We start from the raw sequence: 14821 nt of genomic DNA on the forward strand, positions 1-14821 counted from the left end.
GACCCCCATGTCCGCTCCATTGTAAAAACATCATACTTTCACCTCCGCAACATTGCAAAAATTCGTCACTGCCTCTCCCCCCCTGCTGCTGAATCCCTCATACACGCCTTCATCTCCTCCCGCCTGGACTATTGCAACTCCCTCCTCACTGGCATCACCTCCCGCTCCCTCCATAAACTGCAAATGGTCCAAAACTCAGCCGCCCGCCTCCTCACTAACACCCGGTCCCGTGAACACATCACTCCTGTCCTCCACTCTCTCCAGTGGCTCCCGATCAAAGAACGCATCAACTTCAAAACTCTACTCCTCACCTTCAAAGCCCTCCATAGCCTGCCCCCCCCCCCCCCCCCCCCCCTACCTGACTGATCTCCTTCTTCCCTACCGCCCCACCCGTTCCTCCTCCACTGCCTCCCTCACTGTCCCGGCATCCAAACTTAAAAACTTTGGTGATCGGGCCTTTCACGCACTGAACCCCGACTCTGGAACTCCCTCCCCCAGTCCATCAGAGACTCCCCCACACTCTCCACCTTCAAATCCCGCCAAAAAAAACCCCACCTGTTCTCCCACGCCTTCAACCCCCCCCCCCCCCCCCACCCATAACCCCCCCCCCCCCCCCCCCCCCAACCTGTTTGATGTTTGTTACTGTGGCTCTATGTTTCTGTGTATCTCATGCTGCTTTCCCCTGTTTTCCCCCGTGGTTTTATGTTCCTTTTTTTTTGTTTCTCTGTTTTACTATGTTTCTCTGCCTATTGTCAGCGACTTCGGGTCCTTGAGAAGCGCTATACAAATAAAGAGGAGGTGAGGTAGGAGCGAGAGGAGGTGAGGTAGGAGCGAGATATTGAGAGAGAGATTGTTGTTGACAGTTTTGCGAGGTGAGAGGTAGTGAGAGGAGAGGAGAGGAGAGGAGAGGTGAAGGCGAGAAGGTGTTCATTGTGTACTCGACCCTGGACTGGCTGAGAAACCCCTTGTGTACTGACCCTGGACCGGAAGACTACTCTGAGTATTGAACAATCCTTTCTTTTGTACGAGAGCCTGATACGTGTTTTGACCCTGGACTGTTTTTGGATTACCCTTATTGCCCATTGGACTTGTGCTGATAAACAATAAATATCCTTTATTTATTGAAATTGTGCTTGTGTGGACATTGCAATTGTTTGTTTTGGTCCGTGTCGAGCTCGAACAACACCAGGCTCGTCACAATATATACGGTATATACAGGACTATTATACTACTATACAGTTATGTATGATATATACACTTTGGTAGTTTGGTTGACATGTGTCATGTTAAATGTGCTATATAAATAAATCTGATTGATTGATTGATTGATATGTTATATGGGTGGACTATAGTACGAGGTAGGTAGTTGTGATTATTAAGAGTACTATGATTACAGTGTAGGGCAGTTGTAGACAGTGAAGGCAGTAGGCAGGTATACATTGACTATAGGTTTAACAAGGTTGTTTGTAATATTAGTCATTACATTAAGTATATATCTGAACAGGTACCTGCTCTCCTTGTCTTTTTGAATTGATAACTAATTAATTTCCTTAGAGAAGACATCTTCTTTTCCATCAAGAGAGCCAGAGGCAGGTCTCACACAGTTCTCCTTCATTTTGACGTTTGTCTCATTCTAACGACAAAAGATTTTTACCCCCCCCCCCCCTATAGATTGCAATTGTTTAAAAAAGATCTGCTAGCGATTGCTTTGGAAAAGCTCCTCCCACTCAGAGCGAGTCTCGATACTCCGGTTCATTCATTGCCTCTCCTGATCCCTTTCTTTCTGAGTTCAAAGGGTAGGCGATACTGCTACCTGGTGAGATTCGATCGGCATTGCAATTCCAACGTAGGCAAACGAGCCAGGGACACATAGAATTATCCGGATGATGGTTTAGAACAGGGATCAGAGGAAAAAGATCAAAGGATCAAAATCCGAGAAATCTCGGGTGTGGCGCTTAATCCGAGAAATTTCGGGCATGGCCCTGAATGAGTTAATGACATACCTGATTAAATAAAGATAAAAAAAAGTAACCGCATTGTACAGGATACAATGGTGAGTACCATAACTATCACTGGTGGTAAATCTGAGGGCTGAGTGACGTACAGAATCCAAGGGCTTAAGAGTGGAAGCAGCAGCATGTCTATAAATCTCTATAATAAAAAAAGGCAGATAGAAGAAATGCTTCAACGACCCTCTTTCTGCTCTCTGTTCCTGGGTCTGTTCCTGGGTCTGTTCCTGTATCATCTGATCCTGGGTCTGTTCCTGTATCATCTGTTCCTGGGCCTGTTCCTGGGTCTGTTCGTGTACCCTCTTTCTGCTAACCATCAGGAGGTCTGTTCCTGTATCATCTGTTCCTGGGTCTGTTCTTGGGTCTGTTCCTGTATCATCTGTTCCTGTATCATCTGTTCCTGGGTCTGTTCCTGTACCGTTTCTGTGTTCGCAGTCGGCTGTCATGATCGTCTATTATGGTATTTAAATGTAAATTTCTCATCAAGCCAGATGCCAAGGTATTTGTATTCTGTAACTCGCTCGCTGTCAGACCCACTCACCGTATGCAAATTATTCTAAGCAATATCTCTAGCTCTAGAGAATATCATGAATTTTGTTTTATTTATATTTAGTATAAGTCTAATATTAATATGCGTATCCTGCAGAGCATTAAATGAGAGTGACAGCTTCTTATTGGCTAATTGCACAGAGCCAGCAATGTCAATAGAAAAGGTAGTTGTGAAATATTCATTTCAGAACCTGTTAAACCTGGAGTCACTGAACGATAACTCACTGAGCTATCTCTAAATACAAGAGACCGTTTCCCTGTTTCCTAGTCTCTCTCTCTCTCTCTCTCTCTCTCTCTCTCTCTCTCTCTCTTGCTCCCTTTCTCTGTCTCTCTCTCTGTCTCTCTATCTCTGTCTCTCTACAGTATATCTGTCTCTCTCTCTGTCTTTCTTTCTCTCTCTTTCTCTAATATAATCTCATATTAGATTCAATTCAAATTGATTGTCATCATTGTACAGAGTTGTAGTATTACTGTACTGTAATATGTACAGTGATACAGGTATAAAGACACTATGGTAGTAAGTCATACTGGCTAGTAGCGTAACTAGTAAGAGTAGGTAAGGGATATGTAAATATAGCCAAATATAAATATACCAACCGAGACCGGCATGGACTATAACGTATGTCATACATATATCATGCCAGTTAGCAGACCCTCACCTGCACCTTGGGTATATGTATACTGTTTACTGTTTTCATATTTTTATATTCAGATTAAATGTTATTGTTTAGAACTGTTTATTTTTCTCATATTTCTATATTCAGAGTTAATTATATTGTTTACACAGTTTATGTTTTATGTCTTTCTACTATTACCCTGCCCACACCTGTACCTTGAGTCCCCTCCCAAGGGGATCAAAAAGGAATATCTTATCTTATCTTATCTTATAAGATTTCCCTCTCCCCTGAATCAATGCCCCTTTCTTCTCATCGGCTGAGCTCTGTAACATTTTCTGTGTCAAATACAATCTCAAAGAATCTTTCAGACGAGGGGCTCCATGGACCAAAAAGAACCCCCAAGGAAGGAATGGGTTGGTCAAACACATGTCCAATTTGAGGCATTCTACTCACGAAAACACGTTTAGAACCTCTATAGAACCTCTCTCTAGACCATCTCCCAGGTTTCCCTGTGAAGATCAAAACAATACCGGCACTCACAGATCAATAGTCGTCTTCTTATTCATTGTGGCCACAAAAAAAAACGCGTTTCACCTAAAAGCCTTATCATCATCAGTGTGACGGTGATAACGGTTTAAGCTAAAACGTTTTTCATCCAGGATAAAACCAGGCAACTATTCATCTGTGAGCGCCGGTATTCTGTTTGTTTTCATCCTTGCCACAAGTGTTCACCGAACGTACTTTGTTCGAGATATTGGGAGTTTGTGCTCCCTTCTTCTACCTCTCTGTCTGTCGGTTTCCGGAAAAGAAAGAAATCACAGTGTCATGGAAAGGCGGCGCGCGCGTGGACAATGCTCTCGACGTCAGCGGGCCACTTGAGAGAGGAGCCCAGAGTGGCCGCAGAATGGAGGAGAGCCTGAGATTGCCTTCCATTCAGGGACGACTTGGAGCAGCGGCGCCCAATGCCACACGCTCCGCTCCTCCTGACAAACAAAACATGTTCAAGGATCACCCACCGGCTAAATGTGTTTTGTGGCAAAAAGCTAAATGGATCTGTCATCCACCTCCAAAGTTGTTGTGCCTGTTTGCTGGGACACACACACACGCTATTCAACTTGTCACAGACGTCTTCAGAAATCGAAGATATATTTTCCTAGATTAGATCCACGATTTATAGCTATAGATTTCTATACTACTGTGTTTTACGTTGTGGCAGATATCTCCCCCCCCCCCCCCCCCCCCCTCTCATGGATATGTGAAGGACGGGAGATATTATTGCCACGGAAGGAGTAGGTAGCTGATTAGTACTGATAGAACACACCTGTGCATCATTAGTTCACCCACATCTCACGTGCACACAACCTAGACCAGTGGTTCCCAAACTGTGGTGCACGCACCCCTTGTGGTGCGCGAGCGCCCTCTAGGTGGTGCGTGACATGAAAAGGATTATGGTGGTAAAAAATATATATATATATTTTTTTACAATAAGATTTCATAAAAATCTTAGTCAAACCTTTAGTATTATGGATATTAAACATGCTGGCAGAGTATTGTCGTGAACATTTTAATTAAATAAAGAAATTCCCTATCCATAGTCGCCGTGGGAAGAGATACAATAAAAAATAAAATCTGTGCACGGAGACCAGCAACAATTTTTTCTAACAGAAACCCATTGGGGGGTGCGTCAGCTATAGGTCGGGAGGTGACAGGGGGTGCACGGCCAAAAAAGTTTGGGAACCGCTGCCCTAGACACACCCTAGACACACACACTACAAATAGGTTAGAGAGAGGCGAGTTGAGTGGAGATGAGGTTGGAGTTGTTGTAGTGAGAGAGAGATTGTTGTTGACAGAGTTTTGCAAGGTGAGAGGTGCTGTAGTGAGAGGAGAGGTGAAGGCGGGAAGGTGTTCATTGTGTACTGGACCCTGGACTGGCTGAGAAACCCCCTTGTGTACTGACCCTGGACCGGACGACTACTCTGATATTGAACAATCCCTTTTTTGTATGAGAGCCTGTTTTTGTGTTTTGACCATCGGGACTGTATTACGACCATTCTATTTGCCCGTCGTACTATTATTCTGCCTGTAAATCAATAAATATTCTTATTGATTGATATTGCACTTGTGTGATTTTAATTTGTTTGTTTTTGAACCGTGATGAGTCTGAACACCACCAGGCTCGTCGTCACAATATATAAAAATATTTATCAAAGAATTGTATTGGGAAAAACATAGAGCACAATACAGAACTAGATCCTGTATCCAAAGATGTCTTCTATCAAGACTTAGGAATCAGGGGGGAAGGGGGGGGGGGAGTAAAGTGACGTCCTAACTTATGTACGCATAAAGAATTATTAACATTTTTGCCATAGAAGTCGGTTCGTTTTTCAATCTGTATTCTCAGGGGGCTCATACAGAACCAAGCATTTCACTGTACATATGTACTTTATACGTGACAAATAAAACAAAACTTTAAATATTAGAACACATAGAGACTGACACACACACACACAACAACATGGCACCGATAAGAACCACCAGGGTTAAAAATCGCGCTGAGGCATGGATGCACACTGAAATACTGGCCGCTATGAAAACCAGAGACATAAAATGCTCTGAACTTCATAAAAGTCAGACAAAGCTTTCCAAAAGCTCAAACAGTGAACTCCAAGCCCACGTGGTTGAACTAAAAATCCAAAGAAACAGACTAAGAAATGACGTAAACACCATGATCAGAACCGCAAAAAGAAATTTCATCAACGACAAAACTGAGGAAAACAAAAACAAACCCCGCGAACTTTGGAAATTACTCAATAATCAACTAGGCTGCAGTAAAAAACTTAAAACCAGATTCTCAAACATAAACATAAAGACGGACAACACGCTCATCACAGACAAGCTGGATGTAGCCAATTACTTAAACATCTTCTTCACAAACATAGCCACAACACTGGTAAACAAACTACCCTCCCACTCAGGGCATTATGGGGTAGAACACATAGTAGCATACTACAAAAACCTAGGGGTCCACAAAGACGACTTCAAACTTGAAATGGTAACAACCGATGAGGTACTCAAAAAATTGAGCGCCCTCCAACCTAACAAGGCCACTGGCCATGACAACATCCCCTCCAAATTCCTCAGAGACGCAGCAGCCGCCATCACCCCAGTCATCACACACATAATAAACCTCTCTATAAGACAGGGGCACGTCCCCAAGGACTTCAAAATTGCGAGAGTGACCCCTCTACACAAAAAGGGCAGCAAATTAGACCCAGGCAACTACCGCCCTGTTTCTATTCTTACCTCCATCTCGAAAGTCATGGAGAAAATAGTCTACGAACAGGTCGAAAAGTACCTGGCGGAAAAAAACCTAATCTACGAATTCCAATCTGGCTTCAGAACGTCCCACTCCACTGACACATGCCTCCTCTATTTGAACGACCACATCAAACAAGAGGTGGACGCGGGCAAATACTGCGGCATGGTCATGCTGGACCTACAAAAGGCCTTCGACACTGTCAATCACTCCATTCTAATGGACAAGCTAAAAGCAATTGGTTTTGATAGCCTATCAGTGAGCTGGATGCAATCCTACCTGGAGGGGAGAGAACAGATGGTAGAGGTAAACGGTACTCTATCCCCCCCCCTCACAGTGAGCTGTGGTGTTCCACAAGGAAGCATACTAGGACCGCTTCTCTTCCTAATTTATGCAAATGACATGTCGTCAGCCTGTGACTGCAACTTGTTCCTGTTTGCGGACGACTCAGCCCTGCTGGTCTCTGACAAGAACAAACTGCAGGTTGAAAAAACCCTCAGCACGGAACTAGGCAAAATCTGCATATGGCTCGCTGATAACAAACTATCATTACACATGGGCAAAACAGAGTCCATTCTCTTTGGTTCAAATAACAAACTCAGCAAGACCGACGGATTCTCAGTTACAGTGGGTGACAATATTGTCACAAGGAAAGACGAAATTACCTACCTGGGTTCCATCCTAGAGGCAAATCTTTCCTGTGACAAAATGGCATCCAATGTAATAAAAAAAGTCAACCAACGAACTAGATTCTTGTACCGGATCTCCTCTCTGGTAAACAAGAATACCCTGAAGACTCTGGCAGGAGCACTCATTCAAGGGTACTATGACTATGCGTGCACCTCATGGTACCAAAGCACCTCAAAGGCGCTTAAAACAAAATTACAAACATCACAAAACAAACTGGTCAGACTACTACTTGACCTGAACCCCAGAACCCACCTCACCCCTGCCCACTTTGCCAACCTAGGATGGCTTAGAGTAGACGACAGAGTACAGCAACTTGCAATGGGCCTGGTCTACAAGATACACTATACGACCGGGGTGCCCATGTACATGTCAAAATACTTCCCAAAGGTCAGTGAATACCACAACCACTACACCAGAGGAAGCTCAACAAATCATGTTAAACCCAGATTCGGCTCAAACAAGGGACTAAACACGTTTCGCAATTATGCCACAACAATTTTTTTTTGCAAAACTGCAAAACTGCAAAAAAAAATTTCATCAATGACAAAACCGAGGAAAACAAAAATAAACCACGTGAACTTTGGAAATTACTCAACAATCAACTAGGCTGCAGTAAAAAAACTCAAAACCAGGTTCTCAAACATAAACATAAAGACGGACAACACGCTCATCACAGACAAGCTGGATGTAGCCAATTACTTAAACACTTTCTTCACAAACATAGCCACAACACTGGTAAACAAACTACCCTCCCACTCAGGGCAGTATGGGGTAGAACACATAGTAGCATACTACATGAACCTAGGCGTCCACAAAGACGACTTCAAACTGGAAATAGTAACTACAGATGAGGTACTCAAAAAACTGAGCGCCCTCCAACCAAACAAGGCCACTGGCCATGACAACATCCCCTCCAAATTCCTCAGAGACTCAGCAGCAGCCATCACCCCAGTCATCACACACATAATAAACCTCTCCATAAAACAGGGACACGTCCCCAAGGACTTCAAAATTGCGAGAGTAACACCCCTGCACAAAAAGGGCAGCAAATTAGACCCGGGTAACTACCGCCCTGTTTCTATCCTTACATCCATCTCGAAAGTCATGGAAAAAATAGTATACGAACAGATCGAAAAGTACCTCGCGGAAAAAAATCTAATCTACGAATTCCAATCTGGCTTCAGAACATCCCACTCCACTGACACATGCCTTCTCTACTTGAACGACCACATCAAACAAGAGGTGGACGCGGGCAAATACTGCGGCATGGTCATGCTGGACCTACAAAAGGCCTTCGACACTGTCAATCACACCATTCTGATTGACAAGCTAAAAGCAATTGGTTTTGATAGTTTATCAGTGAGCTGGATACAATCCTACCTGGAGGGGAGGGAACAGATGGTGGAAGTAAACGGTACCCTATCCCCCCCCCTCACAGTGAGCTGTGGTGTTCCACAAGGAAGCATACTAGGACCGCTACTATTCCTAATTTATGCAAATGACATGTCGTCAGCTTGTGACTGCAACTTGTTCCTGTTTGCGGACGACTCAGCCCTGCTGGTCTCTGACAAGAACAAGTTACAGGTTGAAAAAGCCCTCAGCTCGGAACTAGGCAAAATCTGCATATGGCTCGCCGACAACAAACTATCATTACACATGGGCAAAACAGAGTCCATTCTCTTCGGTTCAAATAACAAACTCAGCAAGACCGACGGCTTCTCGGTTACAGTGGGTGACAATATTATCACAAGGAAAGATGAAATTACCTACCTGGGTTCCATCCTAGAGGCTAATCTTTCCTGTGACAAAATGGCATCCAATGTAATAAAAAAAGTCAACCAACGAACGCGTTTCTTGTACCGGATCTCCTCTCTGGTAAACAAGAATACCCTGAAGACTCTAGCAGGAGCACTCATTCAAGGGTACTACGACTATGCTTGCACCTCATGGTACCAAAGCACCTCAAAGGCACTAAAAAACAAATTACAAACATCTCAAAACAAGCTAGTCAGACTACTACTTGACCTGACTCCTAGAACCCACCTCACCCCTGCCCACTTTGACAACCTAGGATGGCTTAGAGTAGACGACAGAGTACAGCAACTTGCAATGGGCCTGGTCTACAAGATACACTACGCGACCAAGGTACCCATGTACATGTCAAAATACTTCCCAAAGGTCAGTGAATACCACGATCACAACACCAGAGGGAGCTCCACAAATCATGTAAAACCCAGATTCGGCTCAAACAAGGGACTAAACACGTTTCGCAATTATGCCACATCAATGTGGAACGCCCTGCCTAAAGCTGTAAAGGAATGTGAATCACTACCCACCTTCAAAAACACTCTCAAAAAACACCTACGTGAGACTGCAATTCGAAACTGGCCCCTACAAATGTCCTAACCTAGTTGTACAGTAAATGACCAAGTAAGGCTTTGTCAACATTCCAATGTACAGTGTAAAATGTGTGTGTGTCCCCTACCCAACCCCCCCCCCCCCCCCCCCCACCTACAATGTACAGCCCTCACCCAACCCACCCAACCCCACCCCACCAACCTCCTCCAATGTACAGTTTCTACGCCAAATGTATATACACTCCTTTTCTGGACACTTTTGTATCACAAACAGTACTGTATTTGCAAATCTGATATGTCATAAATGTATAGATGTAGCAGTACTGTCTATCTGTATGTCATGTATGTCATATATGTTATGATGAATTGAAAATGGGGGACCCTGGTGGAAACAAGACGAAAGTCTTTCTCTGGTCTGCATCCCCTTAACAATTGTATGTATTGAGATGTACTGTACTGTACCCATTCTGCAATCTGTTAATAAACTTTTCAATCAATCAATCAATCAATGTGGAACGCCCTACCCAAAGCTGTAAAGGAATGTGAATCCCTGCCCACATTCAAAACCGCTCTTAAAGAGCACCTACGGGAGGCTGCAATTCGAAACTGGCCACCGTAAATGCCCAAAACCCCCACCACCTCCTAATAGACAGTCTCCTCCCCACCGCATGTATATATTCTCTCCCCGCCGTATGTATATCTCTCTCTCTCCCACCCACCCCCTCCTAATGCACAGTCCCCTCCCCATCATATGTATATACTCTGTCAGGATCTAGGGGTAACAGTACTGTATATTTGAATACCGCCTATGTCACAAATGTATCAGTACTAAATACCTTTATGTCCCTATGCCATAAATGTCATGTATGTTGTGTATGTCATAAATGTCTATATGAATTGAAAATGGGGGACCCTGATGGAAACAAGACAAACGTCTTTCTCAGGTCTGCATCCCCTTAACAATTGTATGTATTGAGCCGTACTGTATTGTACCCATTCTGCAATCTGTTAAATAAAGTTTTCATTCATTCATTCATTCATTCACACAGGCTCTGTTTTGCATACAAAATAACCCCACGGTCCCACCATCACATTTACATTATTACAACCGCCCCACACCCAAAGTCCAGCCCATTGTATAGGTTGAGTACCGTATCATTACATTCCACCATCCCCCAAAACGCTTGCACCAACAACAACAATCTAGAGTAAAAAATATGTGACTGAAACAGTATACTCTTCAGCGGGATCTAGTCTGTGTTTGTGTAGGCAGGGGCGTAGCTGTATATTCTGGGCCCCTTGAAAGAATGTATTTGTAGGCCCCCATTGAAAAAAATTGTGGCCATTTATTTATTGATGAAAACACATCATTCGGATCAGCAGTTCAGCACCTGCACTGTTGGTGGGTGAGCCTAGTAAAGGATGTTGCATTGCGTTCATCTTCAATGAATGGACCAATGCAATAGTCTACCAAAGCCCCCCCTCTCTCTCTATATATCTCACACACACACACACACACACACACACACACACACACACACACACACACACACACACACACACACACACACACACACACACACACACACACACACACACACACACACACACACACACACACACACACACTTCAGAAACAAACATAGTATCAATGAGAGCATCAATAAATACACCTGAGTGATGTCTAGAAAAAAAATAAAAAATCAATTTTTTTTTATAATTTTTTTTGGCCCCCCCCCCCAGTGCCGGGCCCTTGGAATCATCCTAAGCTACCCCCCCCCCCCCAGCTACGCCCCTGTGTGTAGGCCTACGTATCTTCCTCGTCAGGATGGACTATTATGCTCCAGAGTCCAGACACATCATCCCACTAACTAACAGAACGAATGCTTCCCTGTGGTTCTGCAGTTCACCCGTACTGTGCACAACAGGGGCACCGTATAATATTTTTTGGCGAGGTGACGATTGATTATGACATCTCATCCTGCTAATCTGCGCCAGCAGGTGATAATTCAATTGTCACAGTGGCTGTGGGTGTGAGTTTTGAACCACTAAAATGTACTAAATTGTAGCAAACTAGTTTCGTTACTTGCTTGCTGATATCCTCCATGCTTTACAACTACTGACGACTGACTGACTGATGGGCCAATCGGGGCATCCCATGTATATTATGCAATATTTTAAAGGAAGCAGATTGGATATCGGAAATGGCTTGATTCTGTTTATATCGATTCCAGGGGGATAAAGATCAAAGGGCTTTAGTCATCATTTGCACAACAACAACAACAACAACAACAACAACAACAACAACAACAACAACAACAACAACAACAACAACAACAGCAGCAGCTCTAACATTGTTACATCAACATACCTTCTGTAAACTGAAATAGAAAATCAAGATTTGTCATTGTACAGGGGGTGACAGTGGCTTAGGAGGTAGAGCGGTCGTCTGGTAATCAGAAGGTTAGGGCTAGACAGTGGATCAGGAGGTAGAGCGGTCGTCTGGTAATCAGGAGATTAGGGTTAGACAGTGGCTCAGGAGGTAGAGCGGTCGTCTGGTAATCAGGAGATTAGGGTTAGACAGTGGCTCAGGAGGTAGAGCGGTCGTCTGGTAATCAGGAGGTTAGGGTTAGACAGTGGCTCAGGAGGTAGAGCAGGTCGTCTGGTAATCAGAAGTTTAGGGGGTTAGACAGTGGCTCAGGAGGTAGAGCAGGTCGTCTGGTAATCAGGAGGTTAGGGTTAGACAGTGGCTCAGGAGGTAGAGCGGTCGTCTGGTAATCAGGAGGTTAGGGTTAGACAGTGGCTCAGGAGGTAGAGTCTGGTAATCAGAAGGTTAGGGTTAGACAGTGTCTCAGGAGGTAGAGCAGGTCGTCTGGTAATCAGGAGGTTAGGGTTAGACAGTTATAATGTATTTTAGCAATGGGTTCGTTCTGGTTGAATGTCGGCAGGTGAGCAGATATGAGACAGGAGACAGATGGCTATAACTTGCCAGACGTTTACTGAAATCTCAAGGCACAAGAAGCCTGGACCAGATCTGGACCACCGCATGCACCTCCACACAAGGAGAGCAGTTGCGAAGTAGTGGCCCCGATAGTACACCGTCACATCATTTATACATTGGTAGTTGGACACACCTCTTCCTGGTTGATGATTGATGGCTGTCAAAAAAAAAAAAAAAAAAACGGGCGGGAAGAGGAGGTAGGAGGGGGGGGGGGAATTTCAGCACATGTTTCTCGGTGTGAGGTGGGGGCCAGAGATAATGCCTCCCTCGGGTCCCCCGCTCTGGGCGTTTGTGTGTCTGTGTGTGTGTGTAAGTGTGTATGTGTTTGTCTGTGTGTGTGTGCGAGGCCGGACATAAGTTCAAGTACTTACTTCAGGCATCCATCTAATAGTTCGTGCTTTTGTTGACAAGTGAAGCCGGGGCCATCGAAAGTTCGACGTAATTAAAGGTAATTAAGTGTAGGCATAAATCTATGTGTGTGTGTATCTGTGTGTATGTGTGTGTGTGTGTGTGTGTGTGTGTGCTTGTGTGTGTGTGTATGTGTGTGTGTGAGAGGGACTGTGCTTATGTGTGTGTACGTGAGTGTGTGTGTGTGTGTGTGTGTGTGTGTGTGTGTGTGTGTGTGTGTTCATCTGTGTGTGTGTGTGTGTGTGTGTGTGTGTGTGTGTGTGTGTGTGTGTGTGTGTGTGTGTGTGTGTGTGTGTGTCAGAAGAAGGGGACTAGAGGGCTGATTCCAGATGGGTGCAGCCGTGTGTGTGTGTCGTTTGTGTGTGTCAGTGTGCTATGTGTGTGTGTAGGCATAACTCTATGTGTGTGTGTGTGTGTGTGTGTGTGTGTGTGTGTGTGCGTGTGAGAGGGACTCAAATGACCTCAAAAACAGTGGCTCAGGAGGTAGAGCGGTCATCTGGTAATCAGAAGTTTAGGGGGTTAGACAGTGGCTCAGGAGGTAGAGCGGTCATCTGGTAATCAGAAGTTTAGGCGGTTAGACAGTGGCTCAGGAGGTAGAGCGTTCGTCTGGTAATTGGAAGGTCGATTCCCACTCCTCCCGCAGGCAGCATGTCGAAGTGTCCTTGAGCAAATACACTTAACCCCCTAACTCCCGACGAGCAGGTCGGTACCTGGCATGGTCGCCTCCGCTGTCAATGTGTGAGTGACGGTGAGGCGTTACATAAATGCAGTCCATTATGTACATACTTTTTTTGGAACTGTACATAGCCATTTTGTTATTTAAATTTTATATAGTATAATATCTACATCCTGATCTGCACTGCACACTTTTTAGAACTGTATATAGTCATCTTTATTTTAGTCATCTTATTTTATTCTATGCAAAATGTATTGTATTGCACTGCACACTTTTTAGAACTGTATATAGTCATCTTTATTTTAGTCATCTTATTTTATTCTATGCTAAATATTATTGTATTTTTATTATTGGAAGCTGCTATGGTCGAGGGACCACAATAAATAGAATTTCACTCTTCTTGCTGTAAAGTACTGAAATTGTTAGGGATTGTTAGCAGAGGGCCCAGGCGCAAACAGATACGAGGGAGAGGTAAAGGTAGATTGTCAAAAATGAGCACTGCTCCTTTAATTCGAACACTTCGAGCCAGGGGTGAAGTGTAACAAAAATACTTCCAAGGCAGTAGCAAAACAAAACAAGGTATAGCTCAGCTAAGACTGGCAGAGGGCAAAATACAAAACAAAGAATAATCTCATAAAGAGAGCAAGTCCAAAAACACAACACTAAATGACACTGGGAAACTTACTATGAACACAGGAGAACAGCACATGAAACAGGGACGAGGATATCAAACATGGAACCGAAACAATGAACCGACAATAAGAGTAGGGAACACACACCAGATATAGGGGAAACAATTAACACTAGAGAGACAGCAGGGCAATTAGCAAAACGAGACACACATGAGGGAAAGGCAGAACTAACAGGGCTACAGGAAAACGACCAGACCAAACACAATGGGGAATATAAACAGGGAAGCACACAGAACTAACTACACAAGAAAAGACTGAACACTAGACAGAGTAAACATAACAACCATAAAAGGAACTAATAATTAATTACAAAGGGAACGAGACTAAAGACAGAACACAGTTAAAAAACACAGGAGACAATAAAAACGCCAAGAGTATAAGAATGTCCAAAGGTGGGGGCTGTTGAGGAGAGTAGGAGGCAGGGAAAAGTTCCTGCAAGGGTGGGGGCTGTTGAGGAGAGTAGACAGGGAAAAAGGGTCCAGGGACAGGTGAATCCTCACAATAAT

Source organism: Notolepis coatsorum, assembly GCF_963971535.1.
Source record: "Notolepis coatsorum genome assembly, chromosome: 4".
Taxonomy (NCBI): Eukaryota; Metazoa; Chordata; class Actinopteri; order Aulopiformes; family Paralepididae; genus Notolepis; species Notolepis coatsorum.